The sequence below is a fragment of the Triturus cristatus genome, chromosome 1_2 (genome assembly GCF_964204655.1).
Source record: "Triturus cristatus chromosome 1_2, aTriCri1.1, whole genome shotgun sequence".
In the NCBI taxonomy this organism is placed as follows: domain Eukaryota; kingdom Metazoa; phylum Chordata; class Amphibia; order Caudata; family Salamandridae; genus Triturus; species Triturus cristatus.
This window is the reverse complement of record NC_140580.1, coordinates 288,497,601-288,509,767: the sequence shown is the minus strand read 5'-3', so window position 1 is coordinate 288,509,767 and position 12,167 is coordinate 288,497,601. Positions and strand designations below refer to the sequence as shown.

General features: G+C 39.7%; 1 protein-coding gene across 1 annotated transcript in view; it reads left to right on the top strand.

The window, feature by feature from the left end:
• The window catches only part of LOC146867186 (beta-microseminoprotein-like), a 91,759-nt gene that overhangs the window by 6,754 nt on the left and 72,838 nt on the right, over positions 1 to 12,167 (top strand). The gene's annotated exons all lie outside the window — the stretch shown is intronic.

Here is a 12,167-nt window from a genome sequence, read left to right as displayed (position 1 = left end):
TGTCAGCCACATAGCATTGTTGTAATTCTTTTTCATTCATATAACAAGCATTGGCATAGCCAACAGGTCTCGCCTTTGGGGCCCTTTAAGTGTTTAGCCATGCAGCACATCATCAGACTACCCAATGTATCATAAAAACTACAATAATTAAATGAAAACAGTCTGGTAATCATCAACTATCGTCCGGAGAAAGCCTGGAGCACGTAATGAGCTTGTGGCGCCCTAAAAAATAATCATAATTATAGTAATTAAATTAATAAACTGTCCGGAGAGGCCACAAAATATATTTCAAACCCCATAATTTAGACAAGCACCTAGGTTTTAGTTAGTTGCTCTCTGTAGCTGAGTAACATATCCTGTACCACATGTGTAGGCCAGCACTCCTATGAGAGATTAACGGTAGTCAAGGTAGAAAAGGAGGAGTGAAGGGAAAGAAGAAAAGAGAGGAAGGGCAAGAGGGGGTAGCATTTTTTAGGTAATTACAAAGAAGAATAGAGAGAAATACAAAAGGAGAAAGGTATTAACCGAAACAAGAATAAAGGGAAACGAGAAGCTGGAGAAAGAGTCTTCGATGTATGAAAGAAAAACAAAGGGGACGTGTAGAATAGGACTACAGAAAGGTTAAGTAGGGAAAAGTAACAGTGGTTTGGAAGAAGGGGAAAGAAAGTGGTAAGAGAGATGAGAGAAAATTAAGAGGTGGAAAAAAAAGAGTGGTGAGAAATATCAAAAGGGGTAAAATACCAAAAAGGGCAAGGAAAATATACCTGGGAGATAAAGGAGAGGCTAAGAGAAAAAGCTTAAGGAGTGTGGGCAGAAATAATGTATCTAATTATAAAATGATTAGAAGAGGAGGATTGAGAGAGAAGTTTCATTGAATGCCTGTCTTCCCACCTCCCCCACTGTCGGCTTCACCCCATGTCTATAATACAGAGGAGTAAGTACCTACATTTATTTTTCTCCATTTAAAGCACTGATGATAAGTAACTACGTTGCCCAGACCCTCACAGTGGCTCATTTTTTCCACTTATGGGACAGCAGAGCAACCCCGATTCTGTTTATTTTGCATGTTTTAAAATTCACCCTATTTCTCCACCTTCTGCTCACAAAAAGTATCTGTTGTATGGCCTGGGAACATTACCAGCTGCGATGAGCAAGCCCATTCACCGTTGTGATAGATTATTAAACCCTGCTAACCATCTATTAGAATCCCAAGGCAAAGATGACGTCTGATATCTCGAGATGAGTAATGACATTTCTAGAACACAGTTTCAAATAATACAGAAACAACGGTAGACTAAAACCCTGCAGAAAACATGTGCAGGCACACCTGGCATCCAGCCAATGACTGATCAGTGGCCGAAAAGATACTGAGCTAACAGATTAACACCTTGTTGCCAGCCCAGTCTATGGTCTATAAAATGAGTACTTCTAGGTTGCTTTTTTGCGTGGGCTTGTGGGTGTGTCTATGTACACATACTTATATGCGTATCATTATGTTTGTGTAAAAGGATCATAGAAGATATTATGCCATTTCGGGACCTTTATCTCTCTGTGTAAGACTTCTCTAAAGAAGAGAAATTGAGAGATGAATCTTAGAAGAAAAAAGGGACATGAAAGACAGGAAGAAAGAGCCGAACCTCAACATTTTCCCACAAACCATGTTGCAAGATAACTGGCAAATCAATATTTATTTAATAAATATTTTTATTGCAGCTTTTACTAAAGTAATATAATCGACAACCACAGTAGTACAGAATTTTAATCAGTAACATCAAATTTATCGGGCAACAGGAGTATCCCTCACATCCTGCCCTCTTCCCACTTGTGTACAATTTTCCCCACTACCATCCAGACTGACAACAACTAGGATTGAGTTTGTCTTCAATGATGAAGGGTGTCAGGGTTTTGTGGCTGCGTATCCGTGTTTCCAAACCAAGACCGCCATGTTACCTCCAACCGCCCCATATTCTATCGAACTTCTTAAGGCAGCCCCTACCACTGTAAACCGCCCTTTCTGCTTCGATATACGAGGCCATGCCTGGAATCTATTGTTGTTATGTTGGCAACTGTTGCCTGCCCTAATGCATAGCAATGGCCTTCTTTGCCAGCATGAAGCCTAATTTACAGAGCTGCGTTGCGGGAGTCCACATCTAGGATTGTTCCTTGTTCCCTGAAAACGGCGGCCCAGTACCCAGCAACCACGAGTCATTCCCAAAGGGTATGTAGAAACGTGGCCTCTCCCACCTCACATCGCAAGCAATATCGCAAGCAATATACCCATTTCGTATGGATGGCTTCCATTGTAATAGGTCCTTTGTAGGATTTTTAGCTGGAATAGTCTGAGCTTCGACTCAATGGCTACTTCTTGGGCTGCATGAGGGCCACCTCCCACATCTTCCATGGGGCTGAAGTCTCTCTCCTAGGTTGCCCTAAGTTTCACCAGCCTGTCAAGCTTGTTGCTCAATATGGTCGATATATGGGAAATACCACTTTATTAGCAATCTCTTCATTCTCCAGGGGGCTACTCATGGGAATTGAGGCCCAATCTATTTGTTCCACCTGTAGGGCATGTCATAATTGCAAGTAGAAATGGGTGGTGTCTAGTTTGTGTTTGCGCTGCAGTGTTTCGAAAGATTTCAACCCCTTGTGTCCAGAGTAATGCCAGTGGAGATGCCTATGAGATCCCATTTATGGATCCTGAATAACTTCTTAACCTCTGTGCTCTAATGAAGATACTTCCAGGCTCACATACGTTCCGAAATGTTTTAATAGATGATACAGCTCCTCCAGCCAGTGAGTAACTGCCAGTGGACCGAACCCCCATGAACAGTACCATAACAACAGATCAATAACACACTGGACATTCGTATCTTAAAGTTACATTAATCTCCAGTAGTAGATCACAACATGTCACCCTTCTTTATCATAAAAAGCTGCCTACAAATGTCAATATATGAAAAAATAAGTTTCAATTGTAAACAAATAAATAAAACAAAACTCATCTTACAAATTCTTTCAGATAACCTGGAGGTCTCCGGATTCCGGGTGTTCTTACCAACCAATTGGTTTTACCATTATCATTTTAGAGACCATTTTCATTCCTAAGACTTATTCTATTACTGCTACCTTCCAAATTGTCATCACTTGGAGCAGGAGTGTGAATACTGTCATACGATCCTGTGCCACTCACTACCTGGTCATCCTGCAACATCATGAAACCACTGCACCCTTCAATACCACTATCAAATCCTTTACCACGTTTTCTTACTTCCACACTCCCAGAGATGCCATGTTTTACTACCCCTCCACGGTTCCATCTCTCTCCATTGACCAAAACCACATGCCACTGATGGACTTCTCAGAAGAAGATTCTCCATGTAGTGGGATCCATGTCAGGTGTCGGGTGTTCAGCTAGTGTTTGGATGTTAACGCCACTACAGTTTGAAAAGAACATCCCCAACTGGTTCCCCCGCCCATACATTTCCATTACGTGAGCTTAAAACTACCCACTTCCCCAACTTCAGAAAGGTCTGTCGCCCACCTATTTCCCTTCCTGCTGCCAGTTTCAGTCTACGCCCACGACTTGGGCCAACAAGTATAGAAAAAACAATAACCAACAAGACAAATTCAAGCAACAAGATTGGGGAATAGCCTTGGACATTCTCCAAATAAAGGATACAGACTCTAGATAAGTCTTTCACATTCTTACTGTAGCCACAGCTATCAAATCAATATTGAACATTGTACATAAATACACTCCACCCTGAAGCAAAGCGAGAGGAAGAGTACTGTCCTCAGTAAAACTCTGTTCTTTAAAACAGAAAAAGGACGGTTCCACACAGAAATTATCAACTGAAGCTTATACCATCACAGGAAAATGCCTATCATAAATTGTTATTGGAAGTTATTGTGACAAAACATAACCATCCTATAGCAAAGTATAACAATATTTCTAGGAAAATTATTCTCTGATACAGCAACTGTAACAATCACATCTTACACTGGCTTTAATATTCCAGCACATGTACACTATGGTAGAGCAACAGTTATTGAAGATTATTACATGACTGAACCATTGCATTGTAAAAGTACTGTGCCTGAGAATAGATGCCCCCAGTTTTCGAGGATGTGTCCTCCAAATATAATATGCTACATCCTAATTATACATTTTACAGTGCGAGAAAATAACTTCCTTCACAAGTTATCATACCAAACAGTTATTGTCACCTATACTTCCTGGGCCAAAGAATACTGCCTTCATCCTTTACCGTCCACACTTCCCCTGAACTCACAGTTCACAAATTGAGGATCTTCATCAAATCTCATCCCCTCGGTCAATTTCTTTATCTGCAACAATTGAGAAGCCACATGTACAGGCTTAATATAGGTGCATAGTGCTATATAAATACAACTCAGATCTATCCAGGTGATATTGAATATATGTGTGCCACACACCACACCGTGTATCCAATGTTGATGATTCTGAGTAAATGTTTAAAAATATACTCATGTTATCAACCACTGCAGGATTACTCACAGACCTCTACTAGAGAACAGTTTGTCAGATCCACAAGGGTTGGGTTATAAGTGACGATTTCAGTGGTAGTAAGGCAAGGATAGTCAGCATGCAATTTCTACTGTGATCTTCACAAATGTTGTGTATGAAGTTTGTGATTTTGCACAATAGGAGTATGCATTTATGTATGATTAGGTGTCATGAAAGAATTTCAAGTCTATACAACACTCTGATCAGGTTCTTGTAGTAGTTGTGGGAGGAGCTCATCTCTCAGTCAAATAACTAGTGGTGGGGGTGTATTGAATATCTGTGTACCACACACCACACAGTTGCTGATTCTCAGTAAAAGTTTAAAATGATACTCATGTTATCAACCACTGCAGGTTTACTCATAGACTTCTACAAGAGAACAGTTTGTCAGATCCACAAGGGTTAGGTTATAAGTGACAATTTCAGTGGTAGTAAGGCAAGGATAGTCAGCATACAGTTTCTACTGTGATCTTCACAAATGTTATATATGAAGTTTGTGATGAGCACAATAGGGGTATGCATTTATGTACGATTAGGTGTCATGCAAGAGTTCCAAGGCTATGCAAAACTCTGATCAGGTTCTTGTAGTAGTTGTGGGAGGAGCTCATCTCTCAGTCAAATAACTAGTGGTGGGGGTGTAACATGGGTGTCATGGGTTTCTAGTACAAGGAAGAGAAATAAGCCTTCCTGCCCTCCAACTGGATAGTGAAAGACAGACATACTTTAAGTGCAGTTGACCCATCATACACAAGTGCTCAAGTGTAACTGCGCCTGATAGCCCAATGATAGCTGCACTCCTGGTATAAGCCCCCTACTATGTTATGCCTGATGGATCTCATTTTTAAATGACAATATTCCGATTTCATAGTGGGACCCAACGAAGATTGATTTATGCATGTGTTGTGGCATGTGATGATGCAGTCAAACCCAGATTTGGTTTCATTAGTTTTGTACACTGGGCTGCCTGTTCTGTTTTTGACAATATTTTGGCTTGAGACATGTTTAGTGTTAAAGATTACGGACGTGGGGAACGGCTGCTCGGTAATATTTGAGCCGGTGGTTTGTCGAGAGCGGCACGTCGTTTCTATGACAATGCTGGTTTGACGAGAGTGGTTTGACGAGAGCGGCATGTCGTTTCTATGACAACGCGGGTGAGCGTATACGCGCTACGTACTCATTACGTCGTGTACGCTCTGTATCCATTTCCTTATTTGCCAGCCCACTTGGAACACCCTGCGGCTCCCTCCCGAGTATCGAAGAGGAGACAGTGCGTTTTTCAGAAGGTGAGCACCCTCTCATGAAACGGGGGACTTCGTTCCCCAAGTCGCAATAGTAATTTGATTAAGGGCCACCTTCACATTGTCCCCAGTGGCCATATCGAATTTTCGAGTACCTCTGTATGTTATGTGAGATATGTCCATCATTATAGTAGAGGTACGTTGTGGCCTTTTCAACTTAGTCTCTAGCGGCCAATCTTGGTTCTATAACTTTTAAAATCTTAGTGACTGGTTGTGGTTACCCGTAATAGACCCCTGTGCTACTCTACAACTACTAAGTGGCGTGCAGCATAGGGGTTACAGTCACTGTGGCTAGATCACTCACTCTGGTTATTTGCATATGGGTGGAAAGCTTTTAAAGTTAGAATAGCACACCACTCATAATACAGTATGACATTATATGAACTGAACAGGCACAATTCCATTTTCAAGTTGGGTTAGTATTTTTCAATAGTGGTGTCTGCACTATGTTTCTTAGGTATGTTTTCATAATGTTTTTTAACCCTCTACCAGATTAACCGACACGTCAAGATACCCGGTAGTAGGTTGAGTTGAAACATATATCCTACACTTAGGTAAGCACTCTATTGAGACTTTTATTTGAGAATAGCTGCTCTAGTGGATTACAGTAAAGTTGTTGTTATATCGGGTTGTTTGTTATTATTTTACAGAGCCACCTGACCGATCATATTGACCAACATAAGTGTATGACAGTTAAGGATTAGAGGCCTAAGTATCACTTTATTTTATTTATTTTTACACCATATGTAGCAGAGTGACTTTTTTTGATCCTGATGAATGCCTTGAACCTTCTCGTCACCATGGCAGAAACATGTTGATCATTTATGAGGGTATACATCCATAACCCTTCATTCACTTGCATTTTAATCACTACCACTTAGGCAGGAGGAATAAAGTTGTGACCCCTAAGTAGGTAGTTTTTAAGACACTATTTTCACTTTTTTTCAGCACTCTGCCCCTCCTTACCTTCTCGAGTTGGTAGTTCCAACACGTGCTTTGCACTCCTGCTCCTTTCCTCTTAAGTTGTAGCCCACAAAAGGTACCTTGCGGTCCTTGTGTGTTGGAGAAACCCAATGATGAAGCATGTCACCCTCGGGTGAGTGAGGGTTTTCGTCCACAACTGTGTTGTGCCCTTCTACAGCAGCTGTCTCCTACACTAGATTTCTTTTAGTTTTTTCTTGCTACCCTATAATTAGTGTGAGATTTATGACACGGAAGCTTTATAGGATAGAATTGGTTTCCTTTCTATACTGTAGCATTGTAGCATTGTTCTTCCTTTTGACCCCCTTTTGTGAGTTACATAAGCTGCTCTTGATCATTGCAGAGGTACACAAGGATCTAAGGCTGTCTTGAGATCTTAGTAGTGGACAGAAATATCCGCAGGCTTTGTTGAATACCTGTGAGTGCTGCTTGGCTCTGGATGTTGCTTTTCTGGAATAGGCATGTGAGATGCATAGGTAAAGCAGGATTTTTGTCTTCTGAGTTGAAACTTAACAAGTTATACTTATTTAGAATGCGGTGCATTTGTAGACCTCAATTCAAGTGTCAGCATTTCATTATTGGAGGACACTGCTAGTCAGGAATGAGATGCAATGGTAGGACTGTACATGTATTTCCAGAGCGACAAAACTAAGGGTGCTGCCAGGTAGCCAGAATTTAGGTGCATCACTGGGAATTTACTTGGATTGTAACAAAGGTGAAATAGTAAATGGTTTTTCAGGTCAGGGATGAGGTACTCTGTTAGAGATTTACACAAATTGTAGCAGTTGGATAGCATATGTTGGTGCTGGTTTAGACAGAGGTCCATTGGCAGAGCTCTAGACAGATCGAGTCCTTGAAAAGCAGCAGGTGGCAAACTCTGCTGCAGTAAAATAATGAGGTACATTGCAAGGCCTACATGTGGATTTCAGCACTATTATAAAAGGGGAATGATAGAGATGTGGGACAAACCAGGTTTAAAAATTATCAGACTCTCAACCTAAACATGCTGGTACACTAGTATAATTAAAGTACTTTGTTTCGCTTCTCATATCTATAGCATCTTACACTTGTTTTTATTGACAAAGTCCATTTGCTTTCTCTTTGTATGATGGGGCAATTCAGATGTGCAAAGAGAAGGAGGAGCACAAGAAAGAAAAGGATGAGGAAAGGGGGAGGGAGAACATGTTGAAGTATTCCAGTTTTAATGTTGCATATTGCCTTATAAAAACAGCTACTTGCTGTTTACTCTGTGGGAGCTGTCTCATAGAATATAAGTTAAAGGGCTGGGAGAGTCACCAAGAGGGGTTGTCCTCAAGATTTCATTGAAGATATTTATATTCTTAGAATACCACGAACAATAAAACAAGAATGTGAGCCATGTTTTCAATTAAATTTCCAGTGAGGTAACATTCTGTCTGAAAATCCTGGTTCTATTGGGGCCTTCCGTTGAATTAATACAGCAGGTTAGAGTTTGCAAAGGTAACAATCCCCCCATCTTCTTTCCCTACCTTTCAGGGTAGAGAGATATGGTTATGGTTGAAGTTACAATTCATAAACCACAATTAAAGGAATATTGTAGACAGCTTCCAGGACCGCACACCATTCTCAGCGATTGAGTGACATACATTTCCCTTTTGGTGATGATTTATGGGCTGCTGGACCTGGAGACCATCTCAACAGGGGAATTTATGGGTTAGTAAATCCAGAATCCTTGCTCAGAGGACAACTACCCTTCGGGACTCGTTTAATAAACTCATGTCAACATAGATCAGATAGGTGGACCGAGCATGTTTTGCTGCATTTTATCACATATACTATCACTCATTTGTGGTATTAGAGTTCTACTGTTGCATAGGCAAAATCAGCTTGAAGATTTCCTGTTGGTGTTGCCTATGGTAACTGGAGTAAACATTCCACAGTTTTCTTTGAGGGCCTCGGACTCCTTATTTGTTTATATGGGTTACTAGATGTCAGCATCATAGTTGGTGATCTAATTCATGTCTGCTTGAGCAATGTACAGAATGTGCGCTCTGTCTGAGCCAAAGAAGTGGGTAAAAGGTAGGTTTCCCTAGCAAGTGTCTTCCTTAAGGTCCTCCTCGAGAGCCAAATGCACAAAGACTTTTTGTGGTTGCAAAAGCATTTCCAATTGGTTTACTGACCCATTCCAAATCACAAATCTGAAGGGTCATGTAAAGAGTGTACTTCCCTAAATGCGATTCAGAATGGTATGTGTCAATAGTTTGGGATCACAATGGTGGGTCGCAAACCATTACCAATTACTGACTTTTCAATTAATTCTTAAAAGGGGAAGCTGTCCCATTGGACAATTTATGTTTTGGGAACTGTGTCTGGGGACCTTAGGATGAGCAGACAGTGGCCCTGGTAAATACCTTGCCCCATGGTCTTGGTATTTACTGTGTGCATTAAATACCACCCCTTATTATGACCACCTTGTAATCATGGTCTAAAATGAACATGGATATTGGATCGTGGTTTAGGATGATTAGCAATTATTTACAAGCCAATAACAGTGTTTAAATCTCACTCTGCATTTCAGGACATTCAGAAACTTTAACAAGATAGTCAGGTTTGATGCATCTCCATTAGAGACCAGAAATCATGAGCGCTCAAATCTCTATAAGAGATTTTACCAAAAAAGACAGGGCACTAATTGAGAGCCTATCAAAACAGCTATTTCACCTCTTTTCCCCGAGGGTCCAGATAAAGACCCTGATATTGCAGTCACCACTGAGTCACCAATATTGGTAGCTAATTTTTTTAAATACCAGGAGACCGCCTTATAAATTGAATTACACACTGAGGTGTCCGAAAAATCATAAAGGTTTTAAAAAAAAATATCTAATCTTACTCTATTTTCTTGCTATTAACATTACATCTTTCTTTATTGTTAGTCCTAAATTCAATATATTAATGAGAGAGAATTTAACCCCCACAGAATCTAAACATGTAACAGTCTTTGTGTTTTTCCATGCAATATTAAGTTGTGTCTTGAGGTACAAAACCCAAACACTTAAACATTCTTTTGTTGCTATTTCTTAATTTCGGGGCAGAACTGTTATACCCAGTGGAGGACTTCCCTGCACAAGCACATAAAACAATATCAACAAAACATTGTAATTGACAAGGCTTTAGGACAGAGACATGTGTTGCACTTCTTTTAGGAAAACATTGTATCATTCAACTGTCCTTGAAAGGCTCCCTGGACCAAACAGAAAACAGAAGTCATGAATAATCAACCGCTGACCGATAACAGCAGGCTTGGTAGGAAACAATGGGCCACATGTGATACCCTTATTGCAATTCTTACTCAATAGCAATTAGAAAATTGCAATTCCTAATGTAAGAAAACCTACATATATTAGGTAGCAATTTTCAATGGGTCGCAAATCGACTTAGCTCATGAATAGTATTCAGGTAGGTTGCAGTTTGAGACCCATTAGGAATTACAGCCATCAGAGTTGCCTGGTGGGGAAAGGGGATGCGTTAAAAAGAAAAAAATGAAACTTTGAGGTTTCATTTCTTACGGGACCACTGCCTACTCTGAAAAAATGTTTCTGGTCAAGTCTCAAGGGGAAGGAGTCTCATTAGCGAATGTGCTACCACCTCCTTCAAGGAGTCCGTAAAGTATTACTGTTTTGCAACCTTAATTGGTCGCAAAACATTCATACATGCCATTCTAATTCGGTATATGAAGAGGGCGTCCAAAACACAGCGCTTCAAAATACAGAATCATAAACACAAATTGCAATTCGGTAATGTGTTAATGAATTGTAATTGGTGCTTGAGCATATGTAAAAGCATTTTTGCAGTCGGTAACTGTCTGATTAGGCCGTTGCCTACCACAAAATGCTTTGTACATGTGGGCCAATGTCTTCAAATTACAAGCTCTTACAACGCTTATACAAATAAAAGAATGTCACTTTCACAATTCTTTCCAGTGTGGTACCTAGCCAAAAGGCCGTCTGTGGGTATGAGCAAATTTATTATAAAACCAGTAATGCCTTCCGCACAAACCACAACGCAAGCTAAAATCAATATTCAGACCTTTCAACAATCACAATAAACAGATTGCACAAAATGTGCTACATTTGAGTAGTTCAGTGCACAGCTTGACAAGTACTTAACTTAGCAGCATGAAAAGTGGATCATGTTATGGCCCTATTTATTATGTTGGGTGTATTTCTTCCTTGTTGTTACTTCCTGACCAAGGGAGAAGGATTGTGGGAAATGTAGTATGCTGTAAATATAATACTTTAAAAAGTTCTGGAAAAAAGACTGCATAATAAAGCCTCCTGTCTCATAATAAAATTGTACAGCACCAGTGCAAATTGATCAATATGCATGTAAAAATTGTTTAGAAGAATTACAATGTATAGAATACAGTACATTAACTCTCTAACAGTTATCCAAACACTGAGCATATTCAACATTTCCAACCTCTCCGCATCCATCAGCACAGCCTGCACTGCTCAAATTTAGAAAAGAGTTGAAGACTCATCTCTTTGACGAACGCTACAATCAGAATGAATTACACATCCACAACTCAGCTTCCTCTTCTATTACACACTGACTTTAAGCTTGCCTTTGACCATATGCAGCACTCTAGTGCCTTTTGGCGATGTTAGCACTATTAATATATACATACATAAACGGTAAGTGTTATCCAAGGCATATCCAAAAAGATTTGCAGTGAAAATTAGAAGAGCGATCAGATTGCATAAGTGCATGTATGTGTGTCTGTGGAACCATTAGTTAGCACACATATTATTTCTGTAATATAGTAAGCTGCATGGAAAAATATTTTGTCACATCAATCTCCTCAATACATTTATATGTACTTAATTAGGAGAAGAATGCTAAAAGGTTTGTTGAACTAGCCAGGAAGTGCTGTGAATTTGTAAATCATTCTTCCTGTAAACTGTTTTATTTTATAGTTAATGCTTTCATACAACTTACATAAACTTTTCTGCAAACTTAATTCTTGGCTCATTTTTAAATGACATTATCAAATTTTATTTTGTCCAAACCATTTCAAATATGTACCGCTTTCCAAATATTTAGAGCAAACAACACAAATCTTTCACCAAAGTAAAATAATAGCTAGGTAGCATAAACTGAGTTAATCTAGTCATTTTTAATTAGAGACTTGAGAAATGCTAAAATATATCTCTGAAAATCTGCATGGTTTCTATCGAATTTGTTATGAAAATTTGAAAAATCGTCAGAAACAGTTATGAAATTGAGTACTAATTCTTCTCACTTTAAAGACAGAGGGCCAGATGTACAAAGCTTTTTTGCAGGTGCAAACGGCCCGATTTGAA